The sequence below is a fragment of the Apis laboriosa genome, unplaced genomic scaffold (genome assembly GCF_014066325.1).
Source record: "Apis laboriosa isolate Shangri-la unplaced genomic scaffold, ASM1406632v1 scaffold58_cov148, whole genome shotgun sequence".
Taxonomy (NCBI): domain Eukaryota; kingdom Metazoa; phylum Arthropoda; class Insecta; order Hymenoptera; family Apidae; genus Apis; species Apis laboriosa.
The window spans coordinates 470,383-485,478 of NW_025223827.1; the positions used below are offsets into that span (position 1 = coordinate 470,383).

The 15,096-nt window shown below is 33.7% G+C and overlaps 1 protein-coding gene across 2 annotated transcripts in view; it reads left to right on the plus strand.

Moving 5' to 3' along the window:
• The first annotated feature begins 2,869 nt into the window (after positions 1–2,869).
• LOC122717746 (bifunctional heparan sulfate N-deacetylase/N-sulfotransferase) overlaps positions 2,870–15,096 on the plus strand; it is a 193,235-nt gene continuing 181,008 nt past the window's right edge. Inside the window, exon 1 of one of the 2 annotated variants that reach the window (XM_043942118.1) lies at positions 2,870–3,661. The gene's annotated coding sequence lies outside the window, so the exon portion shown is untranslated. The remainder of the gene's footprint in view (positions 3,662–15,096) is intronic. The other variant, XM_043942117.1, reaches the window with a different exon arrangement.

Here is a 15,096-nt window from a genome sequence, read left to right on the forward strand (position 1 = left end):
TAATAGAGGATAAAAATCCTGTACAATCAAAAAGGAATCAAGAATATCAAGAAGAATGTAGTAATATATTACTAGTAATATATAACTCTTTGAAGGGGAAGGGACTCGTCGGAATGCTTTCGCCTTCTTGTTGCTCGATCGAACCATCTCGATACGTGGGATGCCGATTTTTACAAAAGAAACGACAAATAAGATGAGGCAGTCGTCTAGTGACAATGGCATCGCGAGGCGGTACGTACTACACGACCAATGTGGACAACACGCGATCAGACCGGTTTGACGTTCTCCGGCAATACATGGTTGAATTTCATTCTGCTACGTGACGTTTTCAGTTTCCGCCTATTGTAAGACACGCTCGGTATCGCGTTCAACGGAAAGAACGAACGAAGGCGCGCCTCGGATCTTTACTATTATCGGCGCGGAAATTCATGGTCGTTTCGTAACTGAAAAATTCAATGACATCGTTTGGTGGAGTTCCACGTGGGGAAGAAATAGGCGATTTCTTCTTTATTTCCTCTCTTTTTCTCTTTTTTAATAACATGAAAGTATCGTATTTGATTCGTCGTCGAGAAACTGTTTCCCGCTATTTCGAATTCTTATCTCAATAATGTTTCTATTTGCGCAATATGGTAAAACGGTGGAGGAGAGACGTGGCCAGAAAGTTTTCATTTCCTTCGTCGTCAAGTGGAAATACGATTGTATCTTTGAGTAGCGAATAAAAAAAAATTTCATTTCCTCTCGTAACTGCCCCCCACCCCGCACAAGGAGCACCATGATATATGCTGTGTACGCCGGAAACAAGTTTCTTTGAGCGAAGTTGCGGCAGAATCTGGGCCAGTCGGTATCGTATTCGGCACAGATTTCAGAAAAACGTATGTAGGAAGAGGAAGAAAGAAATATCCATCTTTTGGAATATTTCTTGTTGTAAGTAGTTTCCTACTTAGCGGAGGCAAATGGAACTCGGTGCATTTGCATCTTTCTTCTCGTTTTAACTTTATTTCGAATTGTATTATTTCATAAGTTTCGTTAAAAGAATTAAGAAAAATTAATTCAATATTTTTTATCCTTGAGAACTGAATTTTCATTGTAACTGATAAAAGTAATAAGAATTTAAATCAGTAAATATGATTAGATTATAGACTGGATTAGATTTGAATTTATTTAATTTTAAAATTTAAATACAATTCAAATAAAATATTATAATATTTCAATTTCACAGTCGAAAATATATATATTCATTTAGAAGATCACATTTCGAGTTTCGAATTCGTGTTAATTTAACGATATCATACATCCCAAATGGGCAATGGACTGTGATCGCGGAACCGATGGCATTAGTAGAAAATAATAAATTAAATAATTCGACCATTCTATGATATCCACTTATAATTTATATCCACTTAACAAAATGGAAAGGAAAGGAAAAGCTGAAGATAGTAAAGACTGAAGATGCTTCGATTCATTCGAGTTTACCGTTCTCTCGCCCGAGCGCCGATGTTTCCCCGTCTGTAAAACGTAAACGAAGAAGGTTACGAGGGTGGAGGCGGCACGGAACGCGTCTGGCCGCGAAAGAAACGAAGGAAGAACGAGAGAGAGGTCGAGGTTTCTGCGAACATCTGCCAACCAGGCTGATTTCCAGCCAACGATAAGACCTCGAAACGCAGCCGACCCGGCACAACCGCGCCGGAATTCATTAGTTAACCCCGCGCGTCGACCGAGCCATTTCCATGGACTCGTTTCGCGGTGCGGTCTGCGAGCCACTGCACGCCGCGGCGAGAATTATATCGATGAAGAATTCAACGATGGGACGGATGAGATGGAAAGTTGGATCGTTCCGAATGGAAAAAGAAAAAAATATTTTTCAAGGATGACTCAAGGGGATTGGCGCGGTCGGGAAGCGCATAATACGATCTTGAGGAAAGTTGCGAATCCATCGGGACTCCGACTTGTCTTGCGATGCTTTTGAAAGTGTAATCAATTGCCCGTGACTGGAAATATTGAGCTACTGCAGCATTGCAGCTAGTCTCGTGAAAAAATGCACGTGAATCGACGTGTTATTTTATTTTCCGGCAAATATCGCTTATCTTCCACGTAGAAAAAATGAAAGGAGAAGATAAAAAAGAAATAAACGAAGAAGTTGTTAACCGTTTAAAACGAGTTACGTCTTCAACAAACAGGATTTATGTGAATTTTGATAATATTGGAAAGAATACGATAACATTGATACCTTTACTGTTACGTGATGTATTATATAACGTACAACTTAACCCCGATAGTCGGTGATGGAACAGGATATTCAACTCTCTGTCACGCGTGTCGGTGATCTGTCGTTGATCAAATTCCTGTACGATGGCGTTCAAGACGATCCTGAAGATGCTTATATATCTCGTGGCCGACAGCGGTTTCTTAACGAGCTGCTTCGTTCATCTCTCACGTATGAATCGCTCGGTATTCGCGAGGCTCGCAATCGGTTCGCCGTGAGTGCAAGCGCGTAGTACATCAATATGAGGATCGCGAGAAGATGCGTTTGGGCGCGACCGCGTGCCGCGACCGTTGCACTGCGCATGCGTTGCATTCCCGTTCCGTCAGTCCTTCTCTTACACGCGGTATACGCGTGCTTCTCTTCCTCGCTCTACCTCTCTTTCACTGCTTGCTCGTACAATGGAGGGGATGGATATCACGACGAAGTTCGCGAGGCGACGCGAAGAGTGAGTCGAACGACAAAATAGTGGGGAGGAAAGGGTCGTAGGGACGAGAGGAGAAACGCGTGCCCCTGGAAGGGGCAGAAGGGACGAGAGTCCGGCGGTCGAGTGTGGCAGATGGAGGGGGGGCCCCGCTTGTCGGGCGATGCCACTCAACTGAATCCCCGCTCTGTCCTCGCGGCAGTCTGACGCCGGTCGCGCAGTCAGCATGGCTGGATTTTCTTGCAGTTTTTCGCCGGTTCTACCGAGCTAGAGACGAGTACGAGTCTATCTTGTGTCCGTGTCGGTAGTGCATGCTGTCTGAGTGTCGTCGTCAGAGCCGTTCGAGACCATTCGCAATCGAGTGTCGGAGACGCATGCTTTGGCAAGCCGAGAGCGAAAGAGACGCCAGATAACCGAACCTAACCTCCAAAGACAGAGATGTGTCGAGACATAACTCTCGTTTCGCGGTCGCGGTGACGCAGATCTCGTTTATTTCCGTATCGTTTATATTCGCGATATGGAACTTATCGAGACAAATGTGCTGCTTGCTGTATTGTTCATCGTGCATGTAATATTGTGATTTTCGTCGTCGTGATCGCGCCTAAAGTGCGTCGCGTGACAATCGTGTGTGCTGCTCGTGTGCTTGGCATAGGAACAGAACAAGGACAGAAAGCGTGCAAAGAACAAAAGGGAACGGAAAACTACTATGCGTCCCGGCGTGAACGAATCGGTGACGTTTCCCGAGTGAATGTGTGTGAAGAAACAGAGTGTGGATGAGAGAGAAATAGTGTTGAACCATGAAGAAGGAAGAACGATAGAAAGGTTGGACGAAAAGAGACTTGGCCATCAACAAATCTTGACCCAAGAACGGGAAAAGATTTCTTGGAAAGCAGTTTCGTCGAAGTGACTCGGTGTTTTTGGGATGGAACAGCGTCTCGAATCAACGGTTTCTTGGAATAGACTTTTTTTTTACACCGGTATGTTTGAACAATACATTGTTATTTTTTATAATGTTATTAGAATAAAAAAAAAATATCGGTGAAAAATTTCCGCATTTTTCGCTTGGCAATGCAACCGCATGCCAAGATGTCTCTATATGCAGTGTCTAGCCGTCGGCGTAATTCTCGCCTGGCAAAAAGAGACGAAAGCCATGTGTGCACGTCGACCGGGCCAGAGTGTAAACAAGCGCGGTCCTTTTAAATGCCTACATATCGCGCTTCGTTGTTATCTGTCTGACGCAATTTCACCTTGATTTCCTCGTTGAAATTATTTCTAGAATTATGAACGCGTGTCGTATATCGAAGTCTTGCTAGTTACCCTCTCTCTATGTTTCGATATTCTTTGACTTAAGTCATTAGCTATTAACAATAAGTACTTTGTACATTTCCTACAGATAATATATAATTCATCGGAATATTTATGCGGTCGACGAATATTTCTAAGTTTGAGCTATTTTATAAAATATTGATATATTCCTAATTTTAACTTTTTACTGTTTAAAACTATATCGAATAAGTGCGAAAGTATTTTTTTATCAAAAAAATCTTCTTAATTAAATATTATGTAAAAATTATAATTAAAAGTAATTTCAAAATTATTGAAAAAAGACAAAATTGAAATTTTACGACTGACATTGAAAAAATCCGAATTTCATATCGATTCGTATTCATTTAATCATCAATTCAAATAATATCCACAATATGTAATACTTAAAAAATTAATTCGAAATCAATTTTCTTACGAGAAAATGACTTATTTAATCATATATATTTATACGATTAAAATAGGGAAATCTTGAATATTGCTTTTATATAAGTTTTATATAAGTTTTATTACATCATTAATATTTACAATCGAAAGATGACAATATGAAGGAAACAAGTAATTGTACGTGAACTGATTCTTTAAAATTATGCAAGAATGTATTTATTCGTTACGGTTCAATTTATTGCGCAGAAACATTCGTGTAGAAAATAGTAAGTGTTACTAGTGTATCACGTGGACACGTGATTATCATTATCTTGTCGATATATTTATATAATATTTGATAGATATTTATTATTTATTATCGATAGATTTATAAAATAGCGTTAAAATAGTTTTTATAATTATGGAATTTTTATGGAATAATGAATTTTATTTTTATCAATTTTATATGTATATACTTATATATTACATATGGATTTAATATAAATACTTTAAAAATCGAAAAAACTGAAAATATTCAAAACATAAAAAAATTCTATAAGCTAATTTTTAAATTTTTGATAATTAACTAATTGATACGATTAAATTTTTTAATGATTCATAAATAAAATATTATTTTAGTTTTCCCTAGACTTGTCAAATTAAAGATTTATTGATCTATAGATATGACCTACATATTTGTGATCGTCTATTAAAAAAGCGATATAAAAAATAAATATATGTCTGATATATTCGCCCATTTTATCTCTGAATATTTTTTTCACTTTCAATAATTTTCAATGAGAATCATTTTATAAGAGTCAACTATTGCAATAATATTTAATTGATTCATCATATGGAATAATTTTTTTTCGATTCTCATGTAACTTTGAAAGGCGCTAATAAAATTCGAATTTCCAACTTTCTTCATCTCTTTTTTCCTCTCGAGAAGTTCGTGTTTGATGCTTGTTTAAATACTTTTTGAATTCGAGAAGGCTCGCGTTTCTTAGTCATTAAGAAACTTGTACACGTTAAAATTTCTTCTGAAACTACCGGTTCGTTTTACCGCCCACTTGTTCCGTATTCTAAGCTATGAAAATCTAAAAACATTAAACATTCAACTTCAAGTGGTAAGAAAACAAGATGACAGGGAAATTTAAAGTTTTATGGAAAATCGAATTTTTCTACTTCTTTTATCGTCTGCTGAATACGAGACGCTATTTCCACCTACCTATCTTCCTTGGAACCATTCTTTTCCATTGTAATTCTGAAACAAGAAATACTAAATTCCATACAGGAAAAATCGCCAACGAAAACCTTCAAACTATCAATTTAAATCTGCATCTAGAATTATATTATTTTTTATCCAGACCACGAGCAAAGTAATTCCGTTTCCTCGTTATTTCTGTATAGAGATAAATTACATATTATAATGATCCAGAATGATCCAGAGCTATTAAATCTTCGATTTTTTGTTCTCATCTATTAAAGAACGAAGTGATTAAAAGAGAGAAATATAAATGCATATTTTTCCATAATTTAATCGAACGTCATAATAACGATAATCGAGTCATTATCTGTTGAAAACACGGATATTAATTTCATTATTAGACGCTTCGAATACATCTAGCCTCTCTTTTTATCCAGTCTACGATTGCTACGTTTTTAAGACCGATCTCTTTTTTTTTTTTTTTTCTTTTTTTTTTTTTACTACCTCGAGATCCGTTCATTAAAGAGGGAACGGTTTTACAGTAGGTGTTTTGCATAGGATGAGAAGCCTCTTCGAAGCATCGTCGAGATTAAAGAATTTTGTTGCATTCGTTGCTTGAAACATTAGCAAGTTCCTTTTACGAGCACCGCGAGACATCGCGCGCGTTGCAACGCGAAAATGACAATCTGAATGCGAAATTAGGCTGTGCAGCGCTTTAATGCGGGACACATTCTAAGTCTTCGGCTATGAAAGATGCATCAGAAAAAAGAAGCGAGTGGAGGGAACTCTCGAAGCGAGGGGCAATCCTTGGTTATATATACGCGTGTGTTTCGGCTCCTCTATTTCTTTTATGAATGGAAAAATCTTGGAAAAATCGACGAGACCCCTGGAACGAAGCTTCTTTTGTCGCTCGAGAGTGTCTGAGGAGCGTGTCGAAGTTTACGCTCAGGTTGCCAGCCGATTTTTGCCGGGCTACTTAGCCTAGCCTAGTCTCGTCAAGAAACATGACAATGCCGCACTGTATTTTCAGGTGTCGTTTGTTTAAGTTACACGGGCCTTGGCTGTTAATCTAACTGCAAGAAGGTCTTGGGCAAGCTGAAATTCTCGATAGTTTTATTAGTTGTAAAAGCTTCGAGAATTCTGCTTTTGGAGCAGTACTTCGATTTTAAGGTGTTTATTGAATAGCGCGAAGTTTGTTGCTTTAGATATAGGAAGTGATATTTCTTTGTTTTCGAACAGTTTTTTTCATAATTTTTTTGTATATTATGTATCACATGTATCTATTTTATATGCAATAGGATAATAGCAGTAATTAAAAATAAGAATGATCCCGGTTTCTCGGAATCTGATGATATTATATGTTATTTTATTATAAAATGCTTCCAATATCAGTTTATAACAATGAAAAAAAAAATGATTTGACAATGAGTTTTATAAAAGTTTATACTATTGATGCGTTAAAATTCCGTCAATTAAATTTATTCAATCAAATGTATTTTTTTTAAATTTAAATCCATATGATTTTTATTTCTTTTCTAAAATCAAAAAGCATTTCAAAAATTGTGACTTCTCGAAAAAAATTATAACGAAAAAGATATATATATTTTTAATAAAGCGAATATATATATTTTTAATATATATTTTTTATAAAGCGAAAAATCTACATTTCTATTAGTCTCATTATTTTCTGGACAATACATATATTGAGACAAACAAATAAAAAATTAATATCAATTTAGATTTATTTATTAAATTATAATTTTTTTGCGTAGATGGAACGTAAAAGACTGCAATTATGATGTAACGGAAACAAAAAGATCTCACTTTATTTTTTTCGTTTCACCCAACGCAAATTGTTTGCTTATAATTTAATAAATAAGTTAATTTGTTTATAACTTAATCGAAATTTTTGTATTTGAATTTATACCAATTTTTGTTTCAGTTTCTAGAATCGATTTTCCAAAGATATCCCACGAATATTTTAATATCTTGTATATATGCATCTACGTATATATCTATTATAATATAGTTAATTTGAAATTATTGCTTTTTTTATGAAAAATATCTCAATAAATTTTAGTTACAGTTGGACATTGATCCTTAAAAAAGGAAATAATGGACAAGAATCCAAATCAATTTAATAATATTCTAAAATGGCAAATTCTCGAATTCGATACAGCATATAATAAAACGATAAATTTTCTTTATATCATACCAAAAATAAAAGGTTAAATAATAAAAACGAATAAAAATCTTCTAAATTTGATTGTGAAATGACTGATAATACATTTATGTGTATATCTATTATAATAAAGTTAAATTTGAAATTATTGCTTTTTTTATGAAAAGTATCTCAATAAATTTTAATTGGACATTGATCCTTAAAAAAGGAAATAATGGACAAGAATCCAAATCAATTTAATAATATTCTAAAATGACAAATTCTCGAATTCGATACAGCATATAATAAAACAATAAATTTTTTTATATCGTACCAAAAATAAAAGGTTAAATAATAAAACGGATAAAAACCTTCTAAATTTGATTGTGAAATGACTGATAATGCATCTATGTGTATATCTATTATAATATAGTTAAATTTGAAATTATTGCTTTTTTTATGAAAAATATCTCAATAAATTTTAGTTATAGTTGGACATTGATCCTTAAAAAAGAAAATAATGGACAAGAATCCGAATCAATTTAATAATATTCTAAAATGACAAATTCTCAAATTCGATACAGCATATAATAAAACGATAAATTTTCTTTATATCGTACCAAAAATAAAAAGTTAAACAATAAAACGGATAAAAACCTTCTAAATTTGATTGTGAAACGACTGATAATCGCTGATAATTGCGTAAAAGTCACGGTTTCGATATCCTCGCTTCTAAAGATGTATTAGGTCACCTTTAAGCCGCGCTCACCTTTAATGCAGCCTCGTACGAACCCTCACTGGGATCTACACTGCGGCGGGGATGTAGTAAAAATTCCACATCTACGAGAAGGGAAGAACAGAAAGGGAAGCGGATCTGGCCGGAGAGAGAGAATACTAATAGCGAGGCACGGAAGGGAACTTTAAGACACTGTTTGTAGTCAGAGAGGGACGCCTAGGTATGGTATTAAATCTATTTCCCCTCTACTGTTTCCAAGTAACGACGTGGGATACCATCAAAGATTCAGTGGCCCTCGAATAATTCCTCGAAAAATAGGGATAGGATCCTGTCAAAATGCGTGTTGTATCGCAAGGTTGTCGTGGTTTGGAAAATTCTTCCAAGATTGTTTCTATGAATATACAATGATTTAATAATAATAGAATGAGATAACTTTGTATTTAGATGTTGAGAAGTATTAGATGTATGAATTTTTAAATTTGAGGAAATTGAGAAAATATATATTTCAATTTGTGTTTTTAGAAATGTATTATTTTCTTAATGAAAACTATTTAATCTTTCATTCGCAATGTATTAAGTGAATTCTATATTTTAAAACTAGGATTGTGAAAAGAAATTTTCATTGTAAATTTTCATGTATTTGTTTTAAACATCTTTTGACATTTTATAATTGCATAAATTGTTTGAAAATTATTGATTAAAATAATATATGTCTTCTACTTTGAATCTTCTACTAAGACAATATAAATCAATAATAGATGAAATCTTATATAACGTTCCACTGCATTGTTTAATATGTTAATTCCACAATAGATATCACATTGAAGTTTAGAAAAACGTAAGAAATAAAATAAAATAATATCATTGATCATTGAATCGATATACAAAATTTTCTATAAAAGTAACAACATGAAAAATATCCTTTGCGTTTCCAATACGAGATTCGTGCAAAAAATTCTTTTCATAAACGCTTTCCATCTTATTTGCCCTCTTATCGTTCACGTTAATGAACGACTCGTTGGCTGCTCGCTTCGAAGAATTTTCCTTTGGCCACCAGAAATTCGCGCTCGAATTGATACTGTTCGACTTTGTTTTTTGCTTGCATCAAGTTGTACGAGTAACAAAGTAACAGGGAACGGGAACGGTCATAAAACGAGCTACATGTGCGAAGTTTGCCATGGCGGAACATCGTCCGGTTACGGAGATTCAATTTGACGGTAGTGAAATTCCAGGCAAAAGCAAAGCTTGCCAGCGAGGAAAAGAATATATATATATATATATATATATATATATATATATATATATATAGAGAGAGAGAGAGAGAGAGAGAGAGTCGACACAGATCGTTCGTCGCTGAGAGCAAACTAATATTTGACGTGTGTTTCGGCTTAGAAAGTTATCGGAGCGCCATCAGAAGCGGCGCGATTTAGATCAGTGATTTTAGATGAAGGATTCGGAATCGAAGTGAAATAATAAACGATTGTGGATAGAATAAAATTACTATTTACCCAAAGAATTGAAATTTGATATAGGAGATGCGGATGAAGTTGAAATACCGAGGGAATGAATTTTAAAATGAAAACTGAAAAGCATCGAAATACGTGGTTGTTGTAAAATGACGAGCATAAACTTATTTGGTTGATATAAATCGAAGGAAGAGTTCAAAAGGAACTACTTTATCGCGAACCAATTTTCCTCGGAGTTTGTCAATGAAAAATTCATCGCGTTGTCGTTAAGTAACTGACTTTCTTCGTTCTCAGTTCATTCTTAGAATTACTTGGAAAATATTTTAATATTATCTATCTATAAATTTTTAATTAAAAACAAAATTTATAGATATTGAAAATTGAGAGTTTGTTCGTTTACATTTGTTGGAATTAATAATGTTTGTATCAATATATTTACTAACATTATTAATTTATTTAATATTTATTAACATTATTCTGTAAAATCGTAAATTGCGAATCTATAATGATATAAGTATACTTTGTTAACTGTAATAATTCATCTCTTAACCGAATACACAATAATATATTGTCGTTATTTAGCGTATATTACTAATTGTAAGAATAATAAGTCTGAATAGAAAATGTTGCCACTTTAATCTCTCTAATTCATTGAAACTGTTCAGAAGAGCTAAATTGCATAATTCAAATATTATTGTCGAAACGTCTTATCAATTATATAATATACATTAACATAACATTTCAAATTAATTCAAACATATATTGAATAATCTTATCGTACGACGAAATAGAATTCGAAGACGCAAATAATAATAAAATAATCATCTTTTAACAATAAAAAGTAAATAAGAAATAATGTCTCGCCTCGTAGTACCTACTATACGCCAAAATTAATATGATATTAACAGAACTATAAAATAAATCAAACAACCTTCAATATCCCTCGAATCCATCAAACGAAACTTGTTAAACCTATTTATATACTCGGCACTGTCCCACGCATGAAAGGAACACAGTCCAGTCTCGAGAAAGCGAAAAGCAAGAAGCGCGTTTATTTCGCCTGGCCTAGTGACCAATAAGCGAGCCTAGACGGCGGCGTTCTTAATGCGATATTCGTGCCAGCGCGTCACCGTGAATTACGTTCGACCCCGATAACCTCGTCCCGGTCGCGTTCGTTCTCAATGAAAGGCGACAGGCGAATGCTCGCGATCCACTCCTCCAGTTTCTCAAGCTTTTGACGGTGAATTTCAAAGAGTTACGCTCGATCGATCTCTCTCGGGTATTCGACTCTTTTGATTTTTAACTTTTTGCGGCAAAATGGCGCCAAATAAACGCCACCGATCTTCCGCGTACAATGTTGGATGAATTTTCGAACGAATTTATCTTTTACCTCCTATTTCTATTTTTTATTTTTCTAATCATTTTTCAACGTTCAATCAAGTAGAATTTTGTACTCTAGATTCTGTTTCTTATTTAAATTTATTTTTATTTGTGTTTGATTGTTATTCGTGAAATTTTGCTTGTATAGCGTATTGTATAGTTGTATAATGGATAGGTTGGATAAGTTAAAATCTTTTTTTTTTTTTTTTTTTTTTTTTTACTAGTGCATTCGCAAGTGTTCCAAAAAATTTCACTGTCACGTTTCAGAATTACATTGTCACTCTGCCTCTCTGTTCCCTGAAGCAACTTGACGAATTTTGTTATCGACGCACTCGAAAGGTGCGCCCCTTCGAAGCAAATTATCCCCCATTCACCAGAGAGGCTAGGATTCGATGGCTCGCGTGCCATTGACTCGAGCGTGCTTCCAGTTCCCCTCCGAGTTCCGGAAGCGACGTTCTTTGTCACGATGTGTGCAGCCAAGCCTTTGTCGGTAAAACTTGGTTTTTGAGGGTGCGCCATTCCGAAATTTCGGCCGCGCTTGTGACATTGTTAAAATTATATTTTTATTAGAATTATATTTTTTAGCAGGATTAGAATAAAAAGAAAAAGCAATGAATTTGGGATTGTTATTAAATATGATAAAAAAAATGTGAATCTTGATCTCGGTAATCGATTCTTGAGTGATAATTTTGAGATGTTAGATTTCTTAAATAACAAATTTAGTTAGATTTAAAAATTAAGCAATTTTTCGTTTCAATTTTCAATGCTTTTTTTGCGATCAGAGTTGGATATTTTATTCAGCGGGTTCATTCTAATAATTTACATTACATTACTTTAATTCTAATCTAATCTAATTCTGAATACTAAATCTATATATCTGTAGATTTATAAATTTATATATTTTCGCAGAATATATTGATATTTTTTAATACATCACTAATAAGATAAATATCGAACAGATGTTCCATTATTAGGCCAATTCAGTATCTCGATTAAGTCGGTAATGGAAACTCAAGTTATCTCAACTACCATCCATACAAAATATCCATTGGGAGTATCTTCGGATTTGAAACTGATAAATGATACACTACCTGTTCCTTTATCAACAAAAGATTACTTTGAAACACTTAATATATTACGTTTCACGAGTTTCATAAAGAAACGAATCAGTGTCCCTTTATTTTACTAAATCCATATCCCACCAGGTCGGTAACTAGACGCTTTCAGGCTGTCATAACACGTTTTTCGAACTTTTCCTCCCAGAGGAACAAGCTTCGTTCCTTCTCGTTTCGATTTCTTCATCTCGGTTTCCTTTCAGAATCTTTTTTTCATCTTTTTTTTTTTTTTTTTTTTCTCCTTCCTCGACCAAGAACGCTTCTCCCTTTCATGGTCATCTTCGAAAGTTTTCAGTGGCGTGATGCGAAAAGTTTGAATGGTTTTCTTTAGACGACCCTTCTAGGCGACGTTTTATCCGCTACATGCAAATTTGCTTGCGCGTTCACTAGAAATTTGTCAGCCACTTTTGATCCTCGAGCGTGAAATTTCACGAATAATCGAGTCTATCTTCGTTATATCTCGTTAAACGATTTTTTTTTCCTTCCTGACTTTTATCCATCGATGATTCTTTCCTCCTCTCGCAAACCAACCAATTTTTTAGTATGCTGAGAAAAAAAAATAATTTGTGCATATAATAGAGAAGAATCTAAATTAGACGCGATAAATCTGAGATCGAGATGTGAAAAGTTCGAAAAGTATTTATGAAAATCATTTTTTAATTATTAGAGAATAAGTCGATGAAATGATTTGATTGAAATAAAGAATGTATGTAATAGAAAAAATATATTCAATAAAGGAAATAAACTATTCGATGTGGATCGTGGTGATGCCTTTGTTCTAACTAAGCTCACTATGTTGCGTGGCAAGTATATTTCGTCGGCGGTTCAAAAAGAGGAAAAGACAAAACAGAATCGAAACAGTCCAGTGACATTCGATTCACAAATATACAAGATGTGAATTGCATCTTTACATATTTAAATTTCCTCTCACGCGTGTAAAACTTTTTTTTTTTTTGGAAGAGCGTAGTTCGTCGGTTTATATGATTTCATGAAGAAACTTTTCGAAATTTCTTAGTTTGATTCTCCTTTTTGTTAGAATATCCTTGTTGAAACTGGAGTTTCATTACTTACTTAATGCATTCTTAAAAAATAACTTTTGAATGTGTTTGCAAAGTAATTCTCAATTCGCATTATCTAATGAAACTTTTAAACAGAATTTTCAAAGTTTCTAAAAAAAAAAAAAAAAANAAAAAAAAAAAAAGATTCTCTAATAAAAATTATTCGAAATATCTATCTTAAACATACACATATATTTTTTAATTTCTTTCGAAAATCTTTGTCTTCCATTCCCAAATGCAAGAGATACGTTCGTTGATGTTAATTATTCTTCTTTCAAAAATCTTTTCTCCCTCGTATTCGAAAACCTTGGCTATCCATATCTCTCCTGCAATATTTCGTGAAAGGAAACGTCAAAAGTTTCGAGCATTTCCAATCGGCAACACGATCTTGTTGCAACACCGAACGATTCATCTTTCTTCCGAATATTCCGTGTGAATCTCTTGCGACTTTGATCAACGACGTGTTACAAAGCGTGCATTAGTTAATGAGCGTAATCAGCTTAATAAGAATCGTACGTTTGCACTCTGAAACGCGGGACTCGGAGAGCGGTATATTACCTCGACCGATGTAATCGCGTTAACTAATGTGCACCTGACGAAAGAGAGCCGGTTCAAAGAAGATGCACGAGTAGCCATTCCGTTTCTACAGCTGACACATTTTGTCTAATGGACCTGCCCCGCTTTGACGTTTCCGTCATCGAGTATATTTTTCAACCGTGTACACATTTTGCCTCTCATGAAATGTGCCTTCGAAAAAAATCGAGAGGAAATATAGCCTTGAATCTTGGAAAACTTTTTTCCTGAAAATAGGGATGAAGTTTCGCCCCTGGAATCTTTCGAAACTCTGATACTTAATCTTTAGTTGAAGTTTTTTCTTTTTTTTTTTTTTTTTTTTTTTTTTTTGAAGGAATTTGAAGGATCTTTGGACGACAAGTAGGATAAATTTTTAACGAGAATCAGAGTTCATGTTTTGTCTTTGTTTGTTATGAATTTTAAAGATTTTGGAGGGAATAATAATAATAATTAAACAACAATATAATAATAATAATTAATAATAATAATAATTAAACAACAATAATAATAATAATAATTAAACAACAATAAATTTTTTATTTGAATGTATTTGAAGTATTGATTTGTTTAAGACGAATAAAAAATTATAAGGAAATTAATAAACTGTTATATTTTAAACATTGAATAGTATTAAACAAAAATAAAATATATTTGAAATTTTGCTGTAATTAAAAATGCAAAGTAAGGAATTCATTAAGATGAAAAAGAAGAAACAAGCATTTATTAAAATTATTCTCTTTTATGATCAAGTCAAATACAAAAGCATAGGAACTATAATGTTAGATTAATATTGATTTCAAGTCTCAATTTTCATTAAATTTACTGTTCATTGTTATTACACATATAATCAATCAAATATTCGTCAAAATCTTTCTGATGACAAATTATTTTGTTTGTAAATTGATATCTCCTCATTATTTATTAATTCAAATAACATATTTGACAATAATAATTTTTGCAATACTTCAAATTACCTTCATCTTCAGTATTTAGCAACGACGTTAGAATGTAAAATCGTGTCACATAT